General features: G+C 46.6%; 1 protein-coding gene and 1 long non-coding RNA gene across 4 annotated transcripts in view; one reads left to right on the forward strand and one right to left on the reverse strand.

Moving 5' to 3' along the window:
* The window catches only part of CSNK2A1 (casein kinase 2 alpha 1), a 50587-nt gene extending 46512 nt beyond the window's left edge, over nt 1-4075 (reverse strand). The window contains 1 exon segment of the mRNA XM_064475802.1: nt 3946-4075. The gene's annotated coding sequence lies outside the window, so the exon portion shown is untranslated.
* A 27-nt stretch (nt 4076-4102) lies between these two features.
* The window catches only part of LOC116147397 (uncharacterized), a 48227-nt gene continuing 27080 nt past the window's right edge, over nt 4103-25249 (forward strand). For 2 of the 3 annotated variants that reach the window (XR_010376641.1, XR_010376642.1), the window contains exons 1-2: nt 4167-4353; nt 10679-11025. This is a non-coding gene — a long non-coding RNA (uncharacterized LOC116147397). The other variant, XR_004130956.2, reaches the window with a different exon arrangement.

Consider the following 25249-nt stretch of genomic DNA (forward strand, 5'->3'; position numbering starts at 1 on the left):
TCTGCTTAGGGTCGCAAGGCCAAAAATCAAGGTGTCCATAGGGCTATGTTCACTGATGGGAATTCAGTGGCAGGGTGGGGTATCTGACTTCAAGCTCAGATTGTTGGCTAAATGTAGATCCTTGTGGATGCAGGACTGAGGTCCCCATTTCCTTGCTGACAGTCAGCTGGGGCTGTCCACATTCCTTCTTGTGCTTTCCATGTGGCCCCCTCCAGTAATGGCAGGTTGAGTCCTTCTTGTGCTTCAGATTTCTCTAGCTCCAGCTGGATAAAGTTCTCTGCTTTCAGGTGAATAGACTGGATCTACTAGGAAATCCAAGATAATCTTCCTATCTTAGGATACCACAGTTACATCTTCAAAGTCCCTTTTGCCACATAACAGTAACAAATTCAGGTTCCAGAGATTAGGGTACAGACACCTTTAGGGGTGTTCATTCCACCTAACATAGCCCACCCTATGGGTTCCAAAGACTGCTCTCTCTCCCAAATGCAAAATACATCCATTCCATCCTAAGGTCTCATTCCATTACAGCATCAACTCCCAAGTCCAAAATCTCACCTATAACTCATCAATTCAAAAGTCTCAAATTTCACCACCTACATCAGGTGTGGGTGAGGTTCTGGGAAGAATACATTCAGAATCCTGGGGCACAATTCCTAAAAAAACAAGTTATCTGCTCCCAACATACAATGGTGGGATAGGCATAGGGCAATACTTATAGACATTCCAGTTCAAATGGGGAAAATTTAAGAGAAAGCAGATCCATCGGTCCAAAGCAGTTTCAAAATCTAGGCAAACTCCATTCCATTTCAAAGCCAGGGAAAACTCTTCTGTGGCCTTCAGCTCCATCTCTCTGGGCTCTTGGTTCCACCCTCTGAGTCACTCTTCTTTTTTAACGAAAATGCAGCACATCCACATATGAGTAGTTTTATTAGCCTGCATCCTACCAGTAGAATTTGGGAGGCTTCAATAGCCCTCTTTAACTTCCTACTCTGTCTTTTTCAATCCAAGCTGGCAATGTTTCTGCTAGTATAAAATCCTCAAGAACTTAGCAGGCTTTACATGAATTTCACAGCTCACTGCAGACTCATGCTCACAAATAAACCAAGTTGTACTTTCAACATTCTACTTGGAAATCTCCTCAGCTAAATACCCAAGTTCATCATTTATAAGTTCTGTTTTCCACATGACCACAGGACATAATTCTAAGCTTATTTGCCAATATGTAACCAAGATCCTCTTTCCTCCAGTTTCCAATGCATACCTCACTTCCATCTGAGCACTCACTATTTCTATTAACAATCTGTTCTAGGCCTTTTCTATCATGCTCCTCAAAAATTTGCTGGCCTCTTTAACTGCCACTTAACACATTATTAGGTACTAGTTCCCCATTCCTGGTACCAAAATCTATACTAGCATTCTATTGCTGCCATAATAAAACCACAAACACAGTGGCTTAAAACAATAGAAATTTATTATCTCACAGTTTCTGTAGGTCAGTAGTTGGGTGGGCTTGGCTAGGTCTTCTGCTTAGGATCTCACAAGGTCAGAATCAAGGTGTTTTCATTGCTGGAAACTGGGGAAGAATCCACTTTCAAGCTCACTCAGGTTGCTGGCCAAATTCAGTTTCCGGTGGTTGTAGGACTGAGGTCTCCATTTCCTTGCTGGTTGTCAGTCGGGGCTGGTCTTTGTTACTAGAGGCTCCCCGCATTCCTTCTCATGCTTTCCATGTGGCCCCCTCTAGCAACAGCAAATGGAGTCCCTTTCATGATTCGATTCTCTCCGATTTCCCCTTCTGTCCCATCTCTCTAGACTCCCAGGTGGAGAAAGTTCTCTGCTTTTAAGGGCTCATGTGATTAGATTGGGCCTACCCACAAAATCCAGGATAATCTTCCTATTTCAAGATGCTTAACCCTAATTACCGCAATGTCTTTTTTACCATGTAACATATTTACAGGGGATTAGAGTATGGACATCTTGGGGGCGGGGTGTCATTCTGCCTACTATGAACCCAAACCCTATGTAAGACTTTAAACTCAGTTCCCAAAGAAAATTTTTCCTTTCTCCAAAAGAGTATGTGAAGTAAAGGTGTATGTTCAGAGATAAGAGACAATGGTAAAATCAAAGACTCAACCTGGAAGAGAGTGGCTAGGCAACAGGAGAACTAAAAATACATTGTAAAAAAAGAAGCTGATACTTGTTTCTTCCCCAGCTAGACAACTAACCCATTAGGCAGAAACTAACCAACTGCTCCCCCTTAAATGTGTGCTTCTTTTCTCTACTGTATTTCACACAAGAGGGTATAACTAGGCATATCTGGTTCTTTTTTTTTTTTTTTAAACAAAAGTTGCCCCAGGGTGACCTAATTTTGTAATCAGTTGACAAAACAATCTAAACAAACTTCAAATACATTCATTCTCTCTTCAAGTCATACATCCTTCCCTAATAGCAAATGAAAATCAAGAATTTCAAAGTCACAGAAGGACAAACCTGCCCAGGTAAAACTGCAGGTGAACTTTTTAAGTGACATGAGGGAGAATTAGTATTGGTCCTGGTTTTTCAGCCCAAGGTCCACCAAGCCAGTTAAACCAAGTGACTTACAACAAAAGAAAAACACTGCAACAACTATAAATATAATATTCTTAAGCTCTGCCTACTGTCAGATTATTGACCATAAATTTTACCTATAATGGAGGAACCTCAAAGACACAAGCTAGCCCCTTTAATAAAAGTGGCAGATAAGGTCTATCGAGCACTTACTACTTGCCAGGCACTGAGGTGAGCACTCGACACATTATCTTACTTACTCATCATAAACTTATCATCTAGGAAATATTATCACCCTCATTTTACAGATAGGAAAACTGAGGTTTACAGAAGTTAGGTTACGAAGCTAAGTAACAATGACACTTATTTTTGAGAATCCAGATATTTACTGTCAATCCTTAGACTGAACGAGGTCTTCCAACTCTTAGAAAAATCTTCCCTTTCTAGTTTTCTTTTCACTGCCTCTCCTCAAGCCCTTTTCTCATAGAATTTCGCAGTTGAAAGGTAATCAACTCTTCCCCAATTAACGTGCCACCTCCTTTCCAGAACTCTTTCCTTCCCACAATAGCAAGGCCAAGAAACAACTTCTCCCGATACTGACTTTGCTTCCCAAAAACAATCTACATAAACTCCACCCATCACCTGCCTAGGCTAGAAATGTTCCAACGCTGCAAAAAACCAAACAACAACAGAAGAACAAAAACAAAATAAAAGTCCTACTCTTCAAAAGGTCACAAACTAACATGTATACTCGTAGCCAATCTTTCATTCTGCATACTTCTCTTCCACCCAGGCTCCCAACTAACCCTTGACTCCAACTCCACCCATTCTGCCCCACTTCGTGGTCCCCTTCCGCTTTACCCCAGCGACCTCGCCCCGGGTTCCCTCCACCTTGCACCCCAGTGTGCAGGTGGGAAGTCCAGCCTCGCCCAGAGGGACCTTAGAAGGCCCCTACTCCAGCTGCTCTGCTACGCGCGAGGGTCCACTCCAGTCTACATAGCAGGCATCACTCCCCTAGGCACCCTCCCCCAGCATCCTCCACAGCGGCCCCACCCCTCAAGTCCCCTTCCCCTTCTGGCGACCCCCTCCTCCAACTTGCCCCCTAGTCCCCGCCCCAGCCCAGCCCTCTCCCCCGCAATAAGCTGGACTCCCGAGAGCCAGTTTCCATCCTCGCATCAGCCTCTGCCTCAAGCCTCGCTCCCCGCCCTGGGAGGGTGGCCCTGGGCCTCCCCGACGGGCTGCAGGGGCCTCGGCTGGTGTGTGTGTAGACGGGGGGAAGGGGAAGGTGAAGGGCCTCTAGGGAGTCTGCTGGACGCTTGAGAGGCGGCCGCGCCCCGCTGCCCCCTCCTGGGTCCACCTCCACCCCACAACGACCTCGCCTGGCAGCTCCCACGGTACCTGTGGTGGAAGCGGCAGCGGCGGCAGCCGCTCTCCCCTCTCCTCACACAGACAATATGGCGGCGGCGGAGGAGGAGACACACGGCTCGGCCGCCAGCCGCAGGGACCAGAGCGAGGCTGCAGCCGCCGCTGCCGGAAGCGGAAACCCCCCTCCGACCGGGAGGCGGGGCGGGACCGCTTCCGACTCCGCCCCTAGCGGAATCTAAGTGAGTGCGGCCATGCTGGGACGTCCTATTGTATCCCTAGGGGGTTAGTTCTGGACTGGGGCACAAAATGGAAGGAGGTCTCAACGTAAAGCATAATAAGGAGACTTGTAGTAATTAAGCGCATTTTATTTCAGTACCTGTACGAACTGACGAGAGCGAGAACACGAACATCCCACTAAGTGTACAATTGGTTCGACCCAAGGTAAGATGGCGGTCCCTAGGTTTCCCGCACTTCACCCAGCTGGTGAGTCCTACCAGTCTGCGAGCCGGGGGCCCGCCTTTCTTGAAAAGTAGCATGCGCGACCTGCAGGGCTGCAGAGCGAAGCATTTTGGGAGTTGAAGTCTCCTGCTTGCGCCCCTCGTCTAGGGTTAGGGTGCCAGCAGCACATTTTTTTTTTTTTTTTTTTTTTGGCTCAAACTTCGAGTTCCAGAACAAGTGACCGAAACTTGGACCCGGGAGTGGTGTGGCGCAGGAGTCGAGAACGTGATAGTACTAGCCTTCTAGAGACTGAGACCTAATTCCTGCCTCCTGCAGGAGTTCTATCTAGAGCTGCCCATCCAGAATAAAGTGTTTTTTCTCCCTTCGATCTGCCCCCATCCCCACACCCGCTTGCCCCGGCAACAACCCCAGGGCAGCTAAAGGGCACTTTATACCTTGCAAAACTTACTATGACGTCCTCTTGGTCAAAGATCTCCCAAGACTTTTCCTTTGTGCACCCAAGGTATCCCAAGCTCTTCTCTTGACATCTAAGTTCCTGCATAATTTGGATATCCCTCGCCGCTCCTTTTCTGGCCTCTTCGGCCCCTCTCATTTCAATTTCCTGATGCTCCCACTCGCTAAAGCTGCAGACTGTTCCTGGAGCTTATCTGTGTCGCCTCCCTCCCTTTGCCTTGGCAGTTACTTATGGGACTGCACCTCCTGGAGTGGCTAACTTCTGTACGTCCATCGAACTAATTCAGGGATCCTTTCCACTGGGGATCTTCCCTCCCTTTAGTTCTCCCAGATCTTGGCACCGTCACTCAGCAACGTGACTGGTCCCTAGCCTGCCTCCTCCATCAGACTGTGAGCCCCCAGTGGGCAGAGCTGAGTCTGATGATCACCCTATTCCCTGCAGGCCCTACTAAGAGCTGCTGTGTGTGTTACTGAGAGGAATTCAAGTGTTAGCCTCACCTCTGGTGGGGCAGAGGTGTGAGGTCTTGAACAAGGTTGAGGAGGCTGGGTTATTTTGGTACCAGCTATTATCCTTGAGCTGCCTCAGAATAGCTGCCTGGCCCAGGGATGGGCCTGCCCACCCTCTCTAGCCCTCCTTTCACAGTTGTCGGCTGACTGGCACCTCTGCTCCCAAAGAGACAATCTTCTCCCCTGTGAGATGGGGGTGGTGGCAGCTGCAAACATATAGTGATGGCCTCAGGAAGGTGACCATGACCTTCCCTGGGCCTCATCTGTCAGACAGGTCTGTAGTATTGGCCCCAGCGGGCTGGAGGTCCACAGAAATGGCTTTCTGGCTGCCCTCAGGCTGGTCATTCCTCCTTTTTGGGTCTTGGCTTCCCTACTTGTGGACTGAGGAGGTTAGACAAGGTGATTCCAAGGTTTCTGTGAAGCCCTCTTCCAGGAAACGATGCCTTCCCTTAGCTTTTGGACCATGTCTTTTTAGCTCTCGTGGCTCCTTTCACACTATCTTTATTCACATTTATTCAGTTTATACCTGTTAATCACTTGCCATGAGCCACACAGTGTGCTAGGTGCTGGGAAAGTGGCATGAGCAAGACAGATACCAGTTAGTTCCTAATGAAACTCACCTTTAAAAAATTTTTTTTTTAATTTTTTGCGTGGTGGGGATAATTAGGTTTATTTATTTAGTTAGTTTATTTATTTATTATGGAGGTTCTGGGGTTGAACCCAGGACCTTGTACACGCTAAGCAGGCACTCTATTACTGAGTTATACCCTCCCTCAAAACACCTTCTAAACTGATAAATAATGCACAGGTAAACAAGTGGATAACAAAGTAACTTCAGGTAGCAATGAGTGCTATAAAGGAAAAAGATAAGGAGCTGTGAAAAGGAATAAAAGAGGGGAGAACTTTAGCTTGAGTGGTTCAGAAGGAAGGTCCCTCTGAGGAAAAAAACAGTAAGTGCAAAGGTCCTGAGGCAGGAAAGAGCTTGATAAGTTTGAGGAAAGAGGCCAGGGTGGCTAAAGCACTTTGAGTGAGGAGAAGAAGGGTAGGAAATATGGTAAGGTGGGCAAGGCATTCAGGCCATGGTAAGGAGTCTGGGATTTTATCTAAAAAGAGTGGGGATAAGTCCCAAGACTCAGTCCTCACACCTTTCCTAATGATCGCAGCCCCTCCTACAGCCTCAGTTCTTCATTCTGCCACCCAATTCCAGCCTCCATGCATGACATCATTCAGAAGGCTCCCCTAGGCACACATATACAATCTTTTCTTTTTTTCTTTTCTTTTTTTTTCGTATACAACCTTTTCTACTCTGCAGGACACAGTTGAGACCCAACCCCTGACATCTCACAGGCCAGCCTGGTATAGGTCTCTGGTTCCAAAAAGCTCTTCACTAGTTATGGAGCCTCCAGATACCAGCTCAGTTATCTTTAATACTTACTCTTCCTGTCCCCTTCCCATAGCACGACTCTCAGGCTAGACTTCCTTCAAAGAACAATAACACAACCACAGTTGAAATGTTCATAGTACTTGCCCTGTGTCACACACTGAATATTTATCATCTCATTTAATCCTCACATCAGCCTGATGGGGTAGAAACTAAAAGTATCCCACTGTACAGATGAGGAAACAGATTCAGGGAGAATACAGAACATGCCCAAGTTCACATACAAGAGATGGAGTTTGTATTCCAACCTGGGCCATAGACACTGCACTAAGCACCTAAGCATATCAGCTTTCTATTGTTGCTTAACAAATGACCCAAAAATGAAGTGACTTAAAACAACAATAAATTATTTGCTTATATTTGTGTGGATTGGCAGTTTGGACATGTCTCAGCTGGGACCACTCTTCTGCTGTACGTGGTCTTTCCTGGGCTTCCTCCTGTATTTACAGTCCGTTAGGAAGTTGGCATACTCACTGGTCCTGTATGGCCTCATTCATATGTCTAGAAGTTGGCTTGAGTGTCTAGGTTCTTCTCCATGTGGCTTCTTTGGCAGCCTAGCTCAGGCTTCCTCGTGGTAGCCTCCAAAAGGAAAAGAACCAAAGCAGCAAGACCTCTTAAGGCCTAGGCTTGGGAGTGCTGTAGCATCACTTTCACTGCATTTGATTGATCCAAGCCTGTCACATGGCCAGCTCAGATTCAAGGAGAGTAGAAATAGACACCATCTCTTGTTGGAAAAAACATCAAAGTCATATTGGAAAGAGTCACGTGTGTAGGGATGAGTGGGATCATTGTGGTCATCTTTGCAAACAACATAACGCACTAACTGACTAAGGTACAGAATTGGTTAAGTAAATTATGGTACAGCTAAACATAGAGCTATTAACAAGGAGAGCTAATATTTTTTGAGCCCTTAGTATGTGTCAGACACTATGTAAGATGGCTTACATGTAGTAACTCATTTCATCCTCACATCAGCCCTGTGTGGCAGGTACATGTTTATTCCCATTTAGAGATTAAGCACACCAAGTCTCAGAGAGGTTAAACCGTGTGTGCGACGTCATATGACTAGTAAGTGGCAAAGCTGTTAAAAAGGATGAGGACCATTTAATTTCCAGATATGGAAAGCTGGCCTTGTCATACTATTATATGATAAAAAGCATGAGACCAAACAAAAGTTTGATGAGAACACATTTTAAAAACACACATAAAATGGATATATGTATATGTATTATATAGTTTTAGATAAAGTTCAGGAAGGATTTACCACAAACTATTAGTGGAGCTTATGTCAGAAGAGAGAAGAGGAGGGAACTTTGAACACTTCTGTCTGCATTGTGTGAATTTTTTGTTTGTTTTTTTTTTTAACAGCAAACATGAGTGTTTTATTTCAACACTCAACAAAGGAAAAAGAGTTTTTAAAATGTTCTTCAACTTGTCTCTCACTTCTGTCTTTTTCTGTTTGGGTTTTACATTTACCATTTTGCTTTGTGTTTTCTTTTATTCTTTTTTTGACACTATCTCAGCGCAGCCCCTTATCAATTCTGGCCTAAAGTTTTGTGACTACCTTAAGGGGCTCCTCTCTACCACTCCCATGTGCTCTGCTCACTGCTACTGGAGGAAAGTTTATTAACCACCATGTACCTTTCTTGCTCAAGAGTTTTCAGTGGCACTGTATCACCTTCAGGGAAAGTCCAAACCTCTTGGCCCTGTGTACGTGGCATGTGTAAACTTGACTCCAAGTTGGTTGGATTCCAGCTCTGTCATTTACTAGCAGTATAATCTTGGACAAGTTATTTGATCTCTCTGAGCCTTAGTTTCCTTATCTGTTAATAAAAAAGAAAGAGAAAAGGAAACAAAGAAAGAAAGAAAAGGAGGGTAGAGAGGGAGGGGGGAGGGAGGAAGGAAGGAAGAAAGGAAGAATAAGAAAAGGAAGAAAGAAAGGGGAGAGGATATAGTGTGACATACCTTGCAGCAAAGTAGATTACTGTTCAGTGACTGTTCCTCTCTCCCCTATCAGGGCTGGTTGATACTCCCAACTCCTTCAATACTAGATGTGGCCATGCAATTTGCTTTGGCCAGTGGAATGTAGATGAAAGTGACAGTGTGGCAGTTCAGCCAAGGCCTTAAGGGACCTCTCCTGTTTTCAATTGCCCCCTTGGAATTTCCACCTCTGCCATAAGGATGGGGCTATCATTAGTGCACCCCATCTTTTGAAACAGAGTTCCAGTCAAAATTGCTGTAGGAAAGTCTGGAATAAGAATAGTTTTGTAGTTTAGTGTTTAGCTTGTATTAAATTTTAGATTGTGTTTTTTTTTCTTGAACTCCATCTCTTTTGAATGTCAGAAAGCTAAACAGACAGGGAGAAATTTTCTCTGTGCCAATTTAGGGAAGCAGTAGCTTCTATCCAAATCCTCAGCATCAAACAAGCTGGTCCAGAAGAATGAAAAGACACATGTAGTAGCCAAGCCCAGCAGAGCTCAGTCGGGGTGAGCCAAACCCCAAATGGCTACAGATGGGAAAAGGAGAAATCAATATTTGCTGCTCATAAGCCACAGACTTCTGGGGTGGTTTGTTACATAACATTATTAAAGTAATAGTTAACTGACAGACCCACCTCATAGTGCTCTTGTTAGGATTAAATGAGTAATACAGTAAAGCTCTTAAAAATATTCTGGCATATAGCAAGGGTACAGTCAATGTGAGCAATGATTATTGGGGTCCTTGTTCTCATGGAACTCATGTTTGGTGGAGAGGTGTATGGTGTGTCAGATGGTGATAAGTGCTATGGAGGAAAATAAAGCAGGGAATGGAGAAGGGAGTGCTGTGGTAATCAATGGAAGCCTCACTGGGAATGTGATTCTTGAGGAAACTCTTGGAAGAGATGAGGTAGGGAGCGATGAGTGTATATAGGAGATTGTTCCAAGTGGATGATGGGCAAAGACCGTGAAGTAGACTCATGCTTTGTGAGTTTAAGGAACAGCCAGTATATAGGGGTGGCTGAGCTGAGTCAGCGAGGAAACATGATATGAAGGGGCCAGTGCATGCACACCTTTGTGGATCATTGTGAGGACTTGGCCTCTGCTATTAGGGAGGGAGGTGGGCCATATTGGAGGGTTTTGACCAGAGAGGACAGGACCTGCTTTGCATTTTTACAGGATCTCTGTAACTTCAGGGTGTAGAGTAAATGGAATGTAAATGAGGGCTGAAGCAGGGAGACCAGCTAAGAGGCCACAATCCAGACAAAAGATGGTGATGGTTTGAACCAAAGTTAGACTCTGGGATTATTTTGAAAGCAAAGCCAAAAGGACAGATTGGGTATGGGGTGTTTGAAAAAGAAAGGAATTGAGGATGACTCCAAGGTTTTTGCCCAGAAGAGCTGAAAGAAGGAATTTGCTATTAACTGAGATGAGGAAGGCTTCAGGAGGAGAGCCTTTTTACAGGGAAAAAGAGGGGAGAACGAACAGTTCCATTTGGAACTTGCTAAATTTCAGGCACCTGTCAGACTTCCAAGTGGAGATGCCTAGTTAGAACTTGCATGTATAAATCCCAGCCCAGGCTGGAGATACAATTTTGGGAGTTGTTACGGACTGAATTATGTCTCCCCAAAATTTGAATGTTGAAACTCTAACCCCTGAATGTGACTGTATTTGGAGATAGGGCCTTTAAGGAGGTAATTAAGATTAAATGGGGTCAAGGTGAGGAAGGTATAGCTCAGTCGTAGAGTGTGTGCTTAGCATGCATGAGGTCCTGGGTTCTATCCCTAGTACCTCCTTGAAAGAAAGAAAGAAAGATCAAGTGAGGTCATAAGGGTGGGGCTATAATCTGAGAATCCTAAGAAGAGAAATCTGAATTCTCTTTCCCTCTCTTCCCTTCTCTTTCTGTATGTGTGTGTTTGTGGGTGTACAGAAGAAAGGCCCTGTGAGAATATAGGAACAAGGTGGCAAACCAGGAAGACAGTTCTCACCAGCAACCAACCCTGCTGGCACCTTGATCTTGGACTTTCAACCTCTGGAATTGTAAGAAATAAGAAAGAAATTTCTGTTTTATGCCATCAAGTCTGTGGTATCTTGTTACGGCAGCCCAAGTAGATTAATATGGGAGTCATTGTAGAAATGCTAAGCCCTGAGGCTGAGTGAGATCTCCAACAGAGTGAGAACTGACAAAGAAGAGGGCAGGGCAAGGACAGAGACCCCGGATCCAACATTTACAGACAAGGAACCAACAAAGGAGCCTGAGAAGGAACAGCCAGTGAGGTAAGTGTTCTGGGAACCAAGTTAGGCCAACATTTCAATGGGGAGAGAATGGATGATCTGTGTTAGAGGCTTCTGAGAGCTCAGGAAGATGGGAACCTAGAAGTGATTCAGCCCAGTGGAGGGCATTGTCACTGTGACACAAAGAGTTTAGGTAGAATGGTGGGGGCAAAAGCCTGACTAGAGTGGTAGTAAGAGAGAGTAGGAGAAGATAAACATACACACATATGTACATGCATAAAGAGAAATGACAGCTCTTAACAGCAGAAAGCCTGTAGCCTGTAAAATGTGGAGAAAGAGGAATTAGAAATTTACCATTTGGCAACCACCCTAGTAATAATTGTTTCAGAAGAGAATCATTAACAGATGCTGTAACAGTGGATTAAAGTTTGACAAGAAACAGGATATTTGCATAGTCTTTGAGTATCTCCTCACAAGATCCTTATTAATTACAAAGGGTAAAATAGTCACTTTACAGTGGAGAAACCCAGCAGACACCACATTAACTGAATGATCAAAGTGAGCATTGCCAATAATGGGGCAAACTGACATTGTGTCCCTCCTGATACGACACACTGAGGGGGACACAGCAGCTGTTCAGTGGTGTTTCTGCCAAAAATGCATAACTGACTCACAAGGAAACATTAGACAAACCCAGACTGAAGGCTGTTTCTGCAGAATGACTGGCTGTATTCTTCGCTAGAAACTGCTGAGGTGATAAAAGGCAAAGACAGACTAAGGAATGGTTCCAGATTAAGGAGGCAGAAGAGACAAAGGAACTAAATGTGAGGTGAGATCCTGGACCAGGAAAATAAATGTTTTCACTTACTGTAAAAGATATTAGTGGAACAACTGGTGGAAAATAAGGTCTGTAGCCTAGATAATAGTACTGTATCGATGTAAAAATTTCTGATTTTGGTTATTGTGAGAGAATGTCCTTGCTTTTAGAAAACACACACTTGTTTTTAGGGATAAAGGGAAGCATGTCTGCAACTTACTGTAAAAGAGTTCAGGAGGAGAAGGGAAGAGAGAATGATAAAGCAAAGGTGGTAAAATCTGGGTGATATTTGGTTATTCTTTGTACTATTTTTGTACCTTTTCTGGAAGGAGAGACATGGAGGCAGTGGGTATGGACAAGTTTCTTAGGAGTTTTGCTGTAGGACTGAGGATGGGGTGGTAGGTGGAAAGCAAAGTGGGGTCAAGAGAAGTTACTTAATGCAGCTAGTACTCACTAGCCTGTTTTTATGTGGATGAGGATGATTCAGTAGATTGCAAATAATGATGATGCAAGAGGAAGAAGAGAGTGGCTAGAATGACATCCCTGAAGAAAGAGAAGGAGGGGATCTATACCCAGTGGAGGGCTGACTGTGGTTTGGACCTCAGGTAGTTGGTCCTCGTGTGGTCACAGAGGAGAACGCAGAGTATAAATGGGTACCAGTGAAGGTAGATGGATAGCTGTGAAGTGGAAACTTGTTGAAGAGTTCTCTGATTACTACAGTTTTTCCTGTGGGATAGGAAGGAAGGTTCTCAGCTAAGAGTGAGAACAGGGGAGAAGGTGATGGAGGTTTGAGACAAAGACAGGAAGGAATTGCCTGGGGAGAATGAATGGCCTATGGGGAACTATAGTGTAATTGTCAGGCAGGGCTGAAGACCTCACTGAGACTAGCCATCGAGTGAGTGATGTCAGACCAGTCCGCATGGTGGTGTGTTGTTCCCCTGCCATAGTCCACTGCAGGGAGACAGGCACCGAGGGACAGAGGCACTGTCAACCAGTGGGTGTTTAGTCAGGGAAGGGCAGGGCCATCTCAGGAGTGTGCAGTATGTGGGGATAATGATGCCCAGTGGGCTTTAATCAGCGAAGGGAGAAGTGAAGACACAAGGGAAAAGGAGGTAGGCTCCACGCATCAGAGGTCCCAGTGGGCTGAAGGGCTGTTGGCACTGCGGTACTGGAGAGAGTGAGCTGGAGAGATAGGAGGTGACTGTCATCAAGCTGGCTGCCTGAAATTGAGTTGGGGGGTGCAGGTAACAAACATGACAAGTCGACTGCCCTGGGCTACTGTAGTAGGAAGGCCACATGTTGGTGTGCCCAGCTGACAGCCTGCCGTTGAGCCCTCGGATCAGCACAGCCCCTGCCAGCATCTGACTGCAACCAAGCAGGAATTGTCCAGCTGATCCTTTCAAATTCCTGAGTCACACAATAGTGAGGGGAAAAATGGCTGTTTTAAGCCACTAAATATTGGAGTGGATAGTGATGCAGCAATAGTAACCAAACAGAACTGCTGTGCCCACTGGGGTTTCAAGGGCATGTTAAGTCCTAAGGCCCTAATTATGACATGGGGTTTCTGTAATCAAGTAACTTCCCCACATCTCCCATTTGGTACTTAGAGACATTAAGTTTCAGAGAGGTTTAGCAATTTGCCCAAACTTGCATAGCTAGTGAGTATTGAGTAGGGCTCTGAGCCCAGGCAGTGCAGCTCAGAGCTAGTTCTCCCTCTAGCCCAGTGTAAACACTGTCCCCAGTGCACACACTGTCCCCAGTGCACAGCATGGCATCTGGCACCTGTAGGCTTCTGCTGAACAGTGAACTGAACTAGCCTGGGATTTCCTCTGCCTTCCATTCCCTCCTCCCCGCCTCCACTTTCGTCCTCTGGTTGTTTTGAATGTCTTAGTCCACATAGCAGAGGAGATGAACAACCCTATCCTTTGGGTGGGCATTCATACCTGTAGCCTGCCATTCAGCAGATTTTCCTGAGCATCAACTCTGGGCAGACACTTCTAGGTCCTCAGCACACGGGGGAAGCAACTCAGTGTCCCTGACTGGGTAGACCTCAGTCAAGTGGAGGGGAAGATAATCCGACAAATCTATCATCACCAACTGGGATTATTGCTAGGAGGTGAGCGAGTTGGGTATGAGAGTGCATAGCAGGAAAAGCTGTCCTAGTGGAGGGAGGGAGGGAAGAAGAGTTTGCCCAGTGAAGGCAAGGAGGGGGCTGTGAATGTGCTGACCAAGGAGGAGGAAGAGCTTGACCATAGGTCCTAAGATAGGGGCATGCTGGTGTATTAAAAGCATGTGGAGGAGGCCAAAGGGGCCTGAACATATATGGGGAGGGTGGGAGAGTGGAGGGAACATTGGGGGAAATGAGATGAGGGAGGTGGGCAGGGTCCTTCACAACATGCAGAGGCCTTTGGCTTAAGAATAATAGGGAGCCATGGAAGGTTTAAGCAAGGGAGTGACTTTATTTGATTTTACATGTATAAAAGGTCTCCTTCGCTGCTGTATGGGGAGCAGGGAGCAAGGGAGCAGGAGGTAGACCATGTGAGAAGTGATGGTGGCATAGACTGGGGCAGAAGCAGTAAGGGGGGATGGAGAGGAATGGAGTGATTTGGGATCCTTTTTGGAAGTGAAGTCCAGCACAGAGAAACTGAGGCTCAGTGCTTCCAGGGACAGCCCCTCAACTCTCCCAGCCTGTTAGGGGCTTTCAGATACTTCTGCCCTGTGGAAGTCATGTGTAGGTGGTTGAATTGGAGAATAGATGGCTAGGGCAGGTGACCTCTGACCTTTGCCTGGTGACCTGTGAGTCCTGGATTGGACTTTGAAGGAACCATGGGGACCTTATGGGACAATGGAGTATGTCATTAGAGGGCCATCCCATCACCCCTTGAGTGGGTCACTTCCCCTCCATGAGCCATAGTTTCCACAGACATGGAAAGGGACAGCACCTATCACACTTTGGTGATATTCCCCTATTTTTATAGGTGAGACCACTGAGCCTCAGAGAGTGGGAGTGACTGTCCCAGGGTCACATATGAGTAAGTGATACAGCCGAGAATGGAACTCAGGCCAGAACCTGTGCTCATGACCTCTCTGCTTCCCCATATACCTCCATCTTCTTCTGGGGCCTTCAGGCCTGAGGATGCTCAGCTTACCCAGCATAGTCTTTCCAGGAGGCCCAGGAAATTCAAGGCTGAATGATGGGGGGTTAGGAGCGTGGGTTTGGATTCAATTTCCAGTCCCGCCTAGGCGGAGGGACTGGAGCCTCAATTTTCCCCTCTGTAAAATGGGGCAATGCACACTGTGTAGCACCTGGTAGGGGAACTGTGTAGACATAATGATACATTGGTACAAGTCGCTTCCTAGCATGGTGCCCTTTGAGAGGTGGGCACTCCGCAGTGCTTGCTGCTGCTGTGATTGTCATGCAGTGTAACAGTACATGGAAACTATGGGACCCAGTGTTCCTTTTGACACAGTTGTAATTAATGCTTCTTTTCTTTTCTAAAATGAAGTTGATAAATAACATAACCTACTGACACACATAATTTATAACGTAAATAATACCTTAATTGTAATATAAAAGAAAATAAAATGAAAGTAATTAAGAATAAATCGATACACAAATATTTGGGCACAATTCATAGAAAACATCACAAAGTACAGTTGAAGCCCCCACCCCCACCCCATCTCTGTGTGTTCCATACCTGAGGATTCAACCGACCCTAGACTGAAAATACTTGAAAAAAACTTTTTTCAGAAAGTTCCAAAAAGCAAAACTTGAATTTGCCAAACACTGGCAACTATTTACATAGCATTTACATTCTATTAGATATTATTAGTAATCTAGAGATGACTTAAAGTATATGGGAGGATGTGCGTAGGTTATATGCAAATATTATACCATTTTACATAAGAGGCTTGTGTATCTGAGGATTTTGGTATCTGAGGGGAGTCCTGGAACCAGTCCCCTGAGGATACTAGAGGACAACTGTAGTTGGGAGGGCATGGCTATGGATGGAATTGCTGTGAATCTGTGGACTGAATCAGGAGCTCTGGCAACTCACGGCTGTGATAGTCCAAAATGTGAGTGGTCCTAGGTAAAGTTCTGAACCAAACACAACTTGGTTTGTTCCCAACTTATATGGAGGTTGCTTTCCTGGTAGATCCACTATATATGAAAACCAAGCAAATAGTATGCTGGAAAAGGCAAAATTATAGACAATGAAAAGATCTGTCTTGCCAAGGATTTGGGGAGAGGGAGTGATGAATAGATGGCGCACAGGGTATTTTTAGGGCAGTGACATACTTCTGTATGATACTGTTGTGGTGGATACAGGACATTGTGCATTTGTCAAAACCCACAAAACCTTACAGCATAGAGAGTGAACTTTAAAGGAAACTGTGGACTTCAGTTAACAATAATGTATCAGCAAAAAAATGGGCAAAAGACCTAAATAAACATTTCTCCAGTGAAGACATACAAAATGGCCAATAGGCACAAGAGAAAAAATGCTCAGTATTGCTAATTATTAGAGAAATGCAAATCAAAACTACAGTGAGGTATCACCTCACGCCAGTCAGGATGGCCATCATTAAAAAGTCCATAAATAAACAATAAATGCTGGAGAGGGTGTGGAGAAAAGGGAACCCTCCTACACTGTTGGTAAGGATGTAGTCTGGTGCAGCCATTAAGAAAAAAAGTTTGGAGATTCCTTTAAAAATTAAAAATAGAGTTACCGTACCATCCATCAATCCCACTCCTGGGAGTATGTCTGGAGGAAACTCTAATTCGAAAAGACACATACACCCCAATGTTCATAGCAGAACTATTTACAATAGCCAAGACATGGAAGCAACCTAAATGTCCATCGACAGATGACTGGATAAAGAAGTGGTGGTATGTATATACAATGGAGTACTACTCAGCCATAAAAAAGAATAATACCATTTGCAGCAACATGGATGGACCTGGAGATTGTTATACCAAGCTAAGTAAGCCAGAAAGAGAAAGAAAAATACCGTATGATATCACTTATATGTGCAATCTAAAAAAAAGGACACATATAAACTTATTTACAAAATGGAAACAGACTCACAGACATAGAAAAAAAACTTATAGAGGGAATGGGGGAAAGAGATAAATTGGGAGTTTGGGATTTGCAGATACTAACAACTATATATAAAATAGATAAACAACAAGGTACTACTGTATAGCACAGGGAATGATATTCAGTATCTTCTAATAGTCTACAATGAAAAAGAATATGAAAAGGAATATATATGTGTAACTGAATCACTATGCTGTACACCAGAAATTAACACATTGTAAACTGACTATACTTCAATAAAAAAATAACATATCAGTATTGATTTATCAATTGTAACAAATGTATCACACTAATACAAAGTGTTAATATTAGGAAAAACTGAGCGTGTTGGGGAGAGGAAGTAATAAGGGTACTTGGTGTAATTTCTGCACAATTTTTCTGTAAACCTTAAAACTTCTCTAAAAAGTAAAGCCTATTAAAAATTAACAAAACAAAACAAGCCCCTCACATATTGCATTTGCTGTGAAATAGAATTTGGTCCCAGACTCAGATAATTAAAAACAGGGTTTTCCCCTATGCTGATTACCAAAGAAACATTTGAATACCACGTAGGACTCGGGGTCTTTTGCCAGATGTCTGCACTCCTGCTCCCCTCCTGCTCTGTGCTCTGGGCACCCCTCAATCACTGGGGGTTGCCTAGTGCTTCTGGTGGTGCTGCCCCACTTCAGATCTCAGTACTGGACCATTGCCCTCAGTCCCTTTATTTTGAAAAACACCCTTTAGAACTCACAATCGCTTGCTTGCTGATCTTGGGAGATGGAGGCATGGTGGCCAGATTGAAAAGTCTCCCCAGCCTGAGGAACACCAAGGTGCCACCATGGACACAGCTCACACTCAGCTTCCAGAACTCCTACTTTGAATCTGGATCCCAGCCACTTACTCATTGTGTGAGCCTGAGTGAGTTGCATCAATTTCCTAAGCCTCAATCTCCTCATTTGTGGGAAAGAGGGTGATGAGACCAGCCTCACAGAGTATATTCATTCTTTCAGTAAATATCTACTGTTTGTACTGAGCTATAACAGTGAACAGAACAAACATTCTGCCTTACTGGAACTCATGGTCTCATAAAGAGGAGAGACTAAAATCAAATAAATATATGCGATTACGTAGGGGATGAAGAAAAAGAAGACATAGACAGAAAGTAGGGCCAGACATAGACAGAAAGTAGGGCCAGAGCTCCCTGGTGACTATAGTCATGGAAGACTCCCCAGAGGAGGAGGCATTTGGACAGATGTCTGACTGAAGTGAAGGAGAGAGCCAGATCTGGGGGGAGGAGCATTCCAGGCAAAGGGAATAGCAAATACCAAAGCCCTGAAGTAAGAATATGCTTGGTGAGTTCGAGAAACAGAGATCAAACTAGCAGGGAGTGCGTGAGTGAAAGGAGAGAGAAGACTGTAAGAAGTCTGGCTTTAATCCCAAATGTAGCAGGGAGAAAATTTGAAGTTTTTCACTGGGGAAGCTCTCCTTTGTTGTGTGTCCTTGCACGTGGGAAAAGTGGGTAAGCACACTCTAAAGCCACCCTCCTGTCTATGACTGTGGTCTGTGTCGTTACCGTGGAAAGAGTCCTTCCTGCTGGCATCAAAAAGGGGTAGTGAAGGCAGGCTGTAGTTCCCAAAAATAACACCAGGTGGCGACTCTGGGTCGTGTTTATAACTTGCGGATTATTGATTACAGAGCGCTGGTTCCCAATCTTGTGCCTCATCAGAATCGCCTGGGGGGCTTGTTAAACCCCAGATTGCTGAGTCCCACTCTCAGAGGGTTTGATCTGTAGGTTTGGGGTGGGTCCCAGGAATCTACATTTCTAACAAGTTCCAGGTGATGCTGATGCTGCTGGTTCAGGGACCTCCCTGTGAAAACCCCTAGATGGAGCCCTGAGATAGAAACCAGGACCAATTTCTTCATCTCACGGGTGGAGTGACGGAGGTTCTGACCAAAACACTCCAGTATCTTCCCATCATATTTAGAATTAAATCTCGGTCTCTTACCACATCCTCCCTCCACCACCTCCATGATTAAGGTCCTGGTTTCTTCCCTCACCTCATCTCCCGCACTTTCTAAACAGTGACCACTCTCTTTCTCTCCATTCCTTAAAGCTAGTTCCCACATCAGGGCCTTTGCACAGGCTGAGCCTCTCACCTGGGATGGCTTTCCTGCAACCTCCTCATTGGCTGGCATCCTCTCATTCCTCATACCTCTATGTGAATGTCATCATTCAGGGAGGCTTCCCTCTGCTGGCTAGGAAGCTGACAGCCCTGCTGGTGTTCATCCCTGTTCTCTTCCTTTTGTGTGTTTGTGGTGGTGTGTAATTATTTAGCCTCTGTCTTGGTTAATTGTCTCCTGACTAGATTCTAGGCCCTTGAAGGCAGGGACTGGGTCTGTCTTGCTTTCTGTTTTGCCTTAAGTTCCCAGGACTGTGCTTGGCAGCAAGTAGGCCCCCAGGAAGTAGTTGTTGAGTAAATAAAACTAAAGACTTTCCCAGGCTTTACCAGAGAGCCAGTGGGTGAGCGGGGACTCCATGTAAGTATCCTTTAGGTTACACGTGGGTTGTGTGATTGTGTAATGTTCAGAATCACTTTGTCCTAGTCCCAGCACTGACATTCAGAATATTCTGAAAGGAAATAAAGATGAATCATAATGTTTATAAATAGTTTACAGTCTTTTGAGTAGTGTAGCTTGCTGTCTACCTCATTTGATTAGCAGAGGGGCTGCTGGGAGGGACTCCCTGGAGTTCTGGGCTTGGTGGGCAGAGACATTGCACTAATAATGCGTTTATTAATCCATTCTACCTCCATGACTGCACGGCATCCTCAGGTTTTAAAAAAAGTATCCCAGACTTGGTAGTAATGCAGAAGGAGGACTGCATGTCCTTTCGGGAACATGCTGGAACACTGTCAACAGGCCCACCCAAGGGTTATCTAATGCTCTATGGAAGAGATCTTTGACTTGTCATTTACTTATTTGTTAGGGTCCAGACTCAGGAAGTTATGTATTCACGTCTAGATTTAAGTTGCAAATGATTTTTGTCCAGCAGAAAAGATCACCCCAAAGGTTACAATTGTTTTGCCCTGTAGAACATTAGCCAGTTTCACTTTGCAATCATACGTCAGCATTTGTCTTTTGTTGATTATAAACATTTCAGACTCTCTTACACTCTTTGAACCAGTTTCACAGTCCTGCTGATCATTTCAATGCTAATGAATTACATATAATTTTGGCACATGCTTACTTTTTATTTGTATGAGAGCTGTGTGTTTAACTTAAAAAAAATTAAGCTTTGGGGACCAGCACCATCTTTGTTAGAGGGGCTGATCGTCCTTGCTTTCTGGATGGATCTAGTGAGGCTCAGAGAGTTAGAATATTTGTCTCCATGAGCAAAAGTGATGAAGCTAGGACTTGACCTTAGGCCGGCCTGACCTCAGCGCCCCTCATCCTTCAGTGATGCCACCCCCATGTGCCCAGTGCTGTTCTGGGTGCTTTGTAAACTTCTTCAGATTTAATTCTCACAACTCAACAAATGAAGTGTTACTATCATTTGAGAGATGAGGAAACTGACGGCTGGAGCTGAGAAAGAAGCCGCTAGTGGCACTGAACTCTTTGAAGGTCGGCATCAAGAGTTTCAGAGTCAGACAGATGTGAGTTTCAGCTCTGGCTCACACGCTTTCTAGGTAGGAGACCTCAAGCGTTTCTCACCGAATTTCTCTGAACCACAGTTTAAGGTGGGAATAAGCCCATTTCACGTGGTGGCTGTTGGGAATATTTGCAAATAAAACTAGACCCGGGGCCCCCAGGCTCTCAGTGACACCAGCATCTTTTGTTCTGGAATCAGGAGGGAAAGAGCAGTTAATCTGGCATTGGCTGCTCCCAGGCTGACAGGCATCAGAGGATCCTGGAAGGGTAGGCAGGTGCCTGGGAGAACTGGAGGGAGAAGCTGCTGAGCAGGAGTGTGGGGGAAGCTCAAAGAGTCCCCGAGGAGCTCAGCTGGGCACGGGTGGAAGGCTGGACAGGGACTCCGTTCAGTCTGCCAGGCTGTGATGGAGCCTGGGCTGTGGGGTCAGGCAGCCTGAAACTCTCTGGGCTGCAGCTTCTGGATCTGCAAAAGGGAACAATAATGACTCTTCCCTGTTTTGGATTATTGGGAGGCCCCTGGGGACAGTGAGCTTGCTGGAGGTGTGCTGTTCTGTATAAAGGAGACAGACCCTTGACTTAGCCTTTCTGAAACCTGAGGGGGTTATCGATCATGTAATGATAAGGAGAAGATGGTAGGTGACATCTGGGATAGATTAGGGGCCACTGGGAGGTTTTTCCTTGGAGTTCTAGGCTCACTGGGTCAGAAACATAGCACAAATATACAACCAAGGGTCATTTAGGGCTCTGCAATTTAGAGAACCCTTCCATTTTGTTGCATTGCATCCTTGTGTTAAGACAAATTCTCTGTGTAGAGCACTCTGTTAAGTGCTTGACATGCTTTATTCTTCCAGAACATTTGAAGTTGTTGGTGTCTTGACCCCCATTTTTCAGCTGAGGAAACTGAGGCACAGTGACTTGATTAAAACTACACAGCTGGCAAGTGACAGAGTGGGAACTGGAGCACAGACAGCCTCACACAGCAAATCGGAGTCTCAGAGGCTTTTGGAGGGACCTGAGACTCCTCTGGCCACTCCTGCCTGGCCTGTGTTCCCTATGTGCCCCCTGGAAGTGGCTGGCAGTGAGGGGAGAGGCCAGGGTGGGGTCCTGAGCCCAAGGGGGAAGCTTTAGAGCCCAGCCAGGGAAGCAGGGAAGGAGAGGATGGAGGGAGGGCCTTGGTCCCTCCAGAGCAGCTGAAGGGAAGATAAAGGCCCAAGGAGACAAGGAGACGTAGCCAGGGCCCAGATGAGGAGGAAAGGAAGAGGCTGGGAAGCGGAAGGAACAGCTGCAAGTGGAGGAAGCAGAGTCTGGAGTCCCAGGGGAGGGGGCTGGGGGTGGAATGGGGACAGGACAGGCACTGGGCCCAGGGTTCCGGACCACTGCCATTCCTGACTCCACAGGCGGCAGGATCCCGGACCGGGCAGAGGTTTTCCCTTAATAGATGCCACCTTCACTCCTGTGCTAGGCAGTGCTGGGGCCACCGAGGTGAACCCAGGGTCACACACTCTGAGCTCAGCTGAAGGACCTGATGTTGGTAGAATTGAGTTACCTAGGACTAGAGCTCAGTACTGTCCATAAGATATGCTCAGGAAACAGCAACGGGCCTTCTCTTCTCAGCACTTTCCTGTCCTGGAAATAAGTTAAGCAGGTACCTAAATGCAACCTTAGCGTTGGGCCCTGTGAACCATCTGGGAGGAGGGACCCTCCGTTACCAGAAAGAATGCAGTCTGTCTCATAAGCAATCATAAATTCTCAAGGATGAAAGGATGGTGCCATTTTTTCACATTAACTGTATCAAGATGTAATTAATGTAAAATCACAGGCACCCATGGTGTCCATTTTAAAGTGTGTCTTTCCATGAGTTTGGACAAACATGGAAACCCTGTATAACCACCTACCTAATCAAGATGCAGAACACTTCCACAGCCCCCAAAAGCCCCCTTGTGCCCCTCACCTTTCACTCCCACCTCCTGGCCCCAGGCCACCACTGATCCGATCTGTCACTGTTGCTTGGTTTTGCCTCTTCTAGAATTCATGTACGTGAAATCAGACAGCATGGACTCTTTTGTGCCTGGCTTCTTTCCTCATCTTCATGTCTTGAGATTCATCCATGTTGTTGCATGTTCAGCAACCTGTTTCTTTTTATTGCTGAGTAGTATTCCATCAAATATTACTTAAACGTTTCCAGTGGGTCATTTTTCATTTTGTGTAGAGCCTGCCTCCAAAGCATATCCAGAAATCCTCTGCTTTCCCTTCCTGATCTTTGGGTGAAATTCCATCCCATGTGAAAGAGACCTAAGCTCTGGGTAGGTCCTGAGAGGGCAGAAGAAGATCTCATTCTTGGGGCAAACAAACCTCACTCTTGCCAGCATTGATTACTCTCTTAGTAAAACTCTACTGTCTTCTCTCCTCTGCAGACTCACTCCCAGGTGATGTCACCCAGCCCTGTGACTTAAGTCCTGATGACTCTTAAACGTAGACCTAAGATGTAGCTCCAGCCTCTCCCCTGAGCTCCAGATGCTGACATCCAGCTGTCTGTCATGCCTACATCTCCTCCTCCTACAATTCTCTCTGACTCAGTGGAGGGCTGAGTCACTGCTCAGCCACTGCTCAGGCCTAACACCAAGGAGGGACCTCCTTGCTTTCTCCTTGTCATCTCATCCCCTGCTTCTTATCCATCAGCTGGTCCTGTTGGTCCCATCTCTAACCTATATCTGGAATCCCATCCCATTTCCCAACCCCACTGTCACCTTCATCTGTCAGCTGGACTGCTGTGGCAGGAATGCCACCCAGCCACGTAGACAACATAATTTCAGACTTGAGAGCTGATGGCCGGGCCTCCTCCCTTAAGTGGGGATCCAGTGAGCTAACATTGTCCATGGTGAGGTGAGGAGAGGCCTCCAGCAGGAGACAAGGATTTTAGTCCACAGGTATTTGTTGTGCACCTGCTATGTGTCAGGTACTGTTTTTGGTTCTGGGGATGTGATGGCAGACAAGTATGTCGCTGTCTTTGCTCTCAGAGCTGTAATGGTGGTAGGAGAATGGGGAGGCAGAGGAGGGTGTCCCTGGCAGGGGCATGGTGTAAGCCAGGGTGTGGAGGTGGGATAGCAGGCATCACCCATGGTCCAGTCTGAGGTAGCTGGCGGAGCAGGGATGGGGAGAGGGAGAAGCAGTCTCCCGCCCTGAGCCATAGGAGAACCCATGGAAACCTCAGACATCAAATTCAGTTCAGAGCCCTTACCCAGCAAAACTGGAACCCCTTTGTAGTGGTCAGGCAAGGAACCCTCGCTGCCAGGCTGTGAGGAGCCACCTTCGTGCTCCTGTCTCATGAGCCCCCTTGACTGGGAGCCCCAGGCTAGGACCCTTCCCAGCAGAGACACCTCTCCCCAAGAGGCCAGGACCCGGCAGAGTGTCTGGGATGCTTGTGATGCCATTTCCCACCTGGTTTCCCAAGTCGACTCCTGGTTGGCTTCTGTGGGAATCTCACCTCATTGAGACCCGAGCGCCTAGTTCTCTGCCTCTGAGTTTGGCCTAGGAGTGTGTGTGTGTGTGTGTGTGTGTGTGTGTGTGTGTGTGTGTGTGTGTGTGTGTGTATGTCCCCGCATGTGCTGAGTATAGAGCATGAATGATCCCTGCTGCTCAGTCCAGGCAGCTGGACTAACGGTCCATTTCCCCCTGGTCTGGAGGCCTCCTCCAGGCCCCCAGCTGCCCTGATGGGCCAGGTCACCCTCCCGCCCCGGGAGCCCCCAGCCGCTCCCCACTCGGCTTTCCTTGTATTGTGCACAGGCTGGTTCCTCGAGGAAATGGGGCGGCTGCTGGGTGCGGGGGTGGCCGCCAGCGGCCCCACCCCCTTCCCCCCATTGTCACTCCTGGCTTCAGCCCCCAGCCCCTGCTGCTGACACTAAAAATAGTCTTGCTCACAGGGAGACGGCCCCACCCCAAGCAGGCTTCCAGGCTGGGCGTGGGGTCGGGGTTGCCAAGACAGAGCTGTCCCTGGTGGGAGGGGGCAGTGAGGTGCTCCCATCAAGTGACCTAGGTCAAAGCACAATAGAGCTGTGTGACCTCAGGTCACCTTCTTCCCCTCTCTGAGCCTGGGTTTTCTCATCTGTCAAATGAGGATCAGGACACTTGCCTGCTGAGGTTGCTCTTGAGAGTGGATGGAAGTGTGGCTGGGTCCCCAGGGCTCTGTTCTTGGCCAGCTCTGGGGTTGGTGCTGCTTGAGAATCTGCAGAGCCTGAGGAGAGAGCACATAACATGCCTTCATCCTCATCCCCGTCTTCAGTGGCCGCCAAGTGGCCTGATTTCCCCCAAACAGAGATGCTGAGAGGCTGAAGAGTCTGCCTGGGAATCCAGAGGCATCCTCAGGTGTGTCGTGTGAGACCTGGCAGGTGCCTCTGAGACCTGTGTGAGCTCACATTGTGAATTATGTAGCCAGGATAGGACTCATACCCATGTCTCCAGCCTCTGAGGGCTATGTTTTTTCCGCTTTGAGGGGCTGCCTTCATGCTGATGACTCTACAGACTTCCTGGCTGGGATCACCTTGTCTTTGAGTCCACAAACACATGATTCATCGTGAAGGAAGACATTGGGCAGTGGGCGTTGTGGCCTGAGCTGGGGGCTGGGTACCTCCCCCGGAGCCCACATGGGTGAACAGCTGCCCTCAGATGCCATCCATGGCCACTGAGCTGGGCCAGCAAAGGAGGAATTATCAGCATATCTGTC

Source organism: Camelus dromedarius, chromosome 18 (genome assembly GCF_036321535.1).
Source record: "Camelus dromedarius isolate mCamDro1 chromosome 18, mCamDro1.pat, whole genome shotgun sequence".
NCBI classification, from domain to species: Eukaryota; Metazoa; Chordata; class Mammalia; order Artiodactyla; family Camelidae; genus Camelus; species Camelus dromedarius.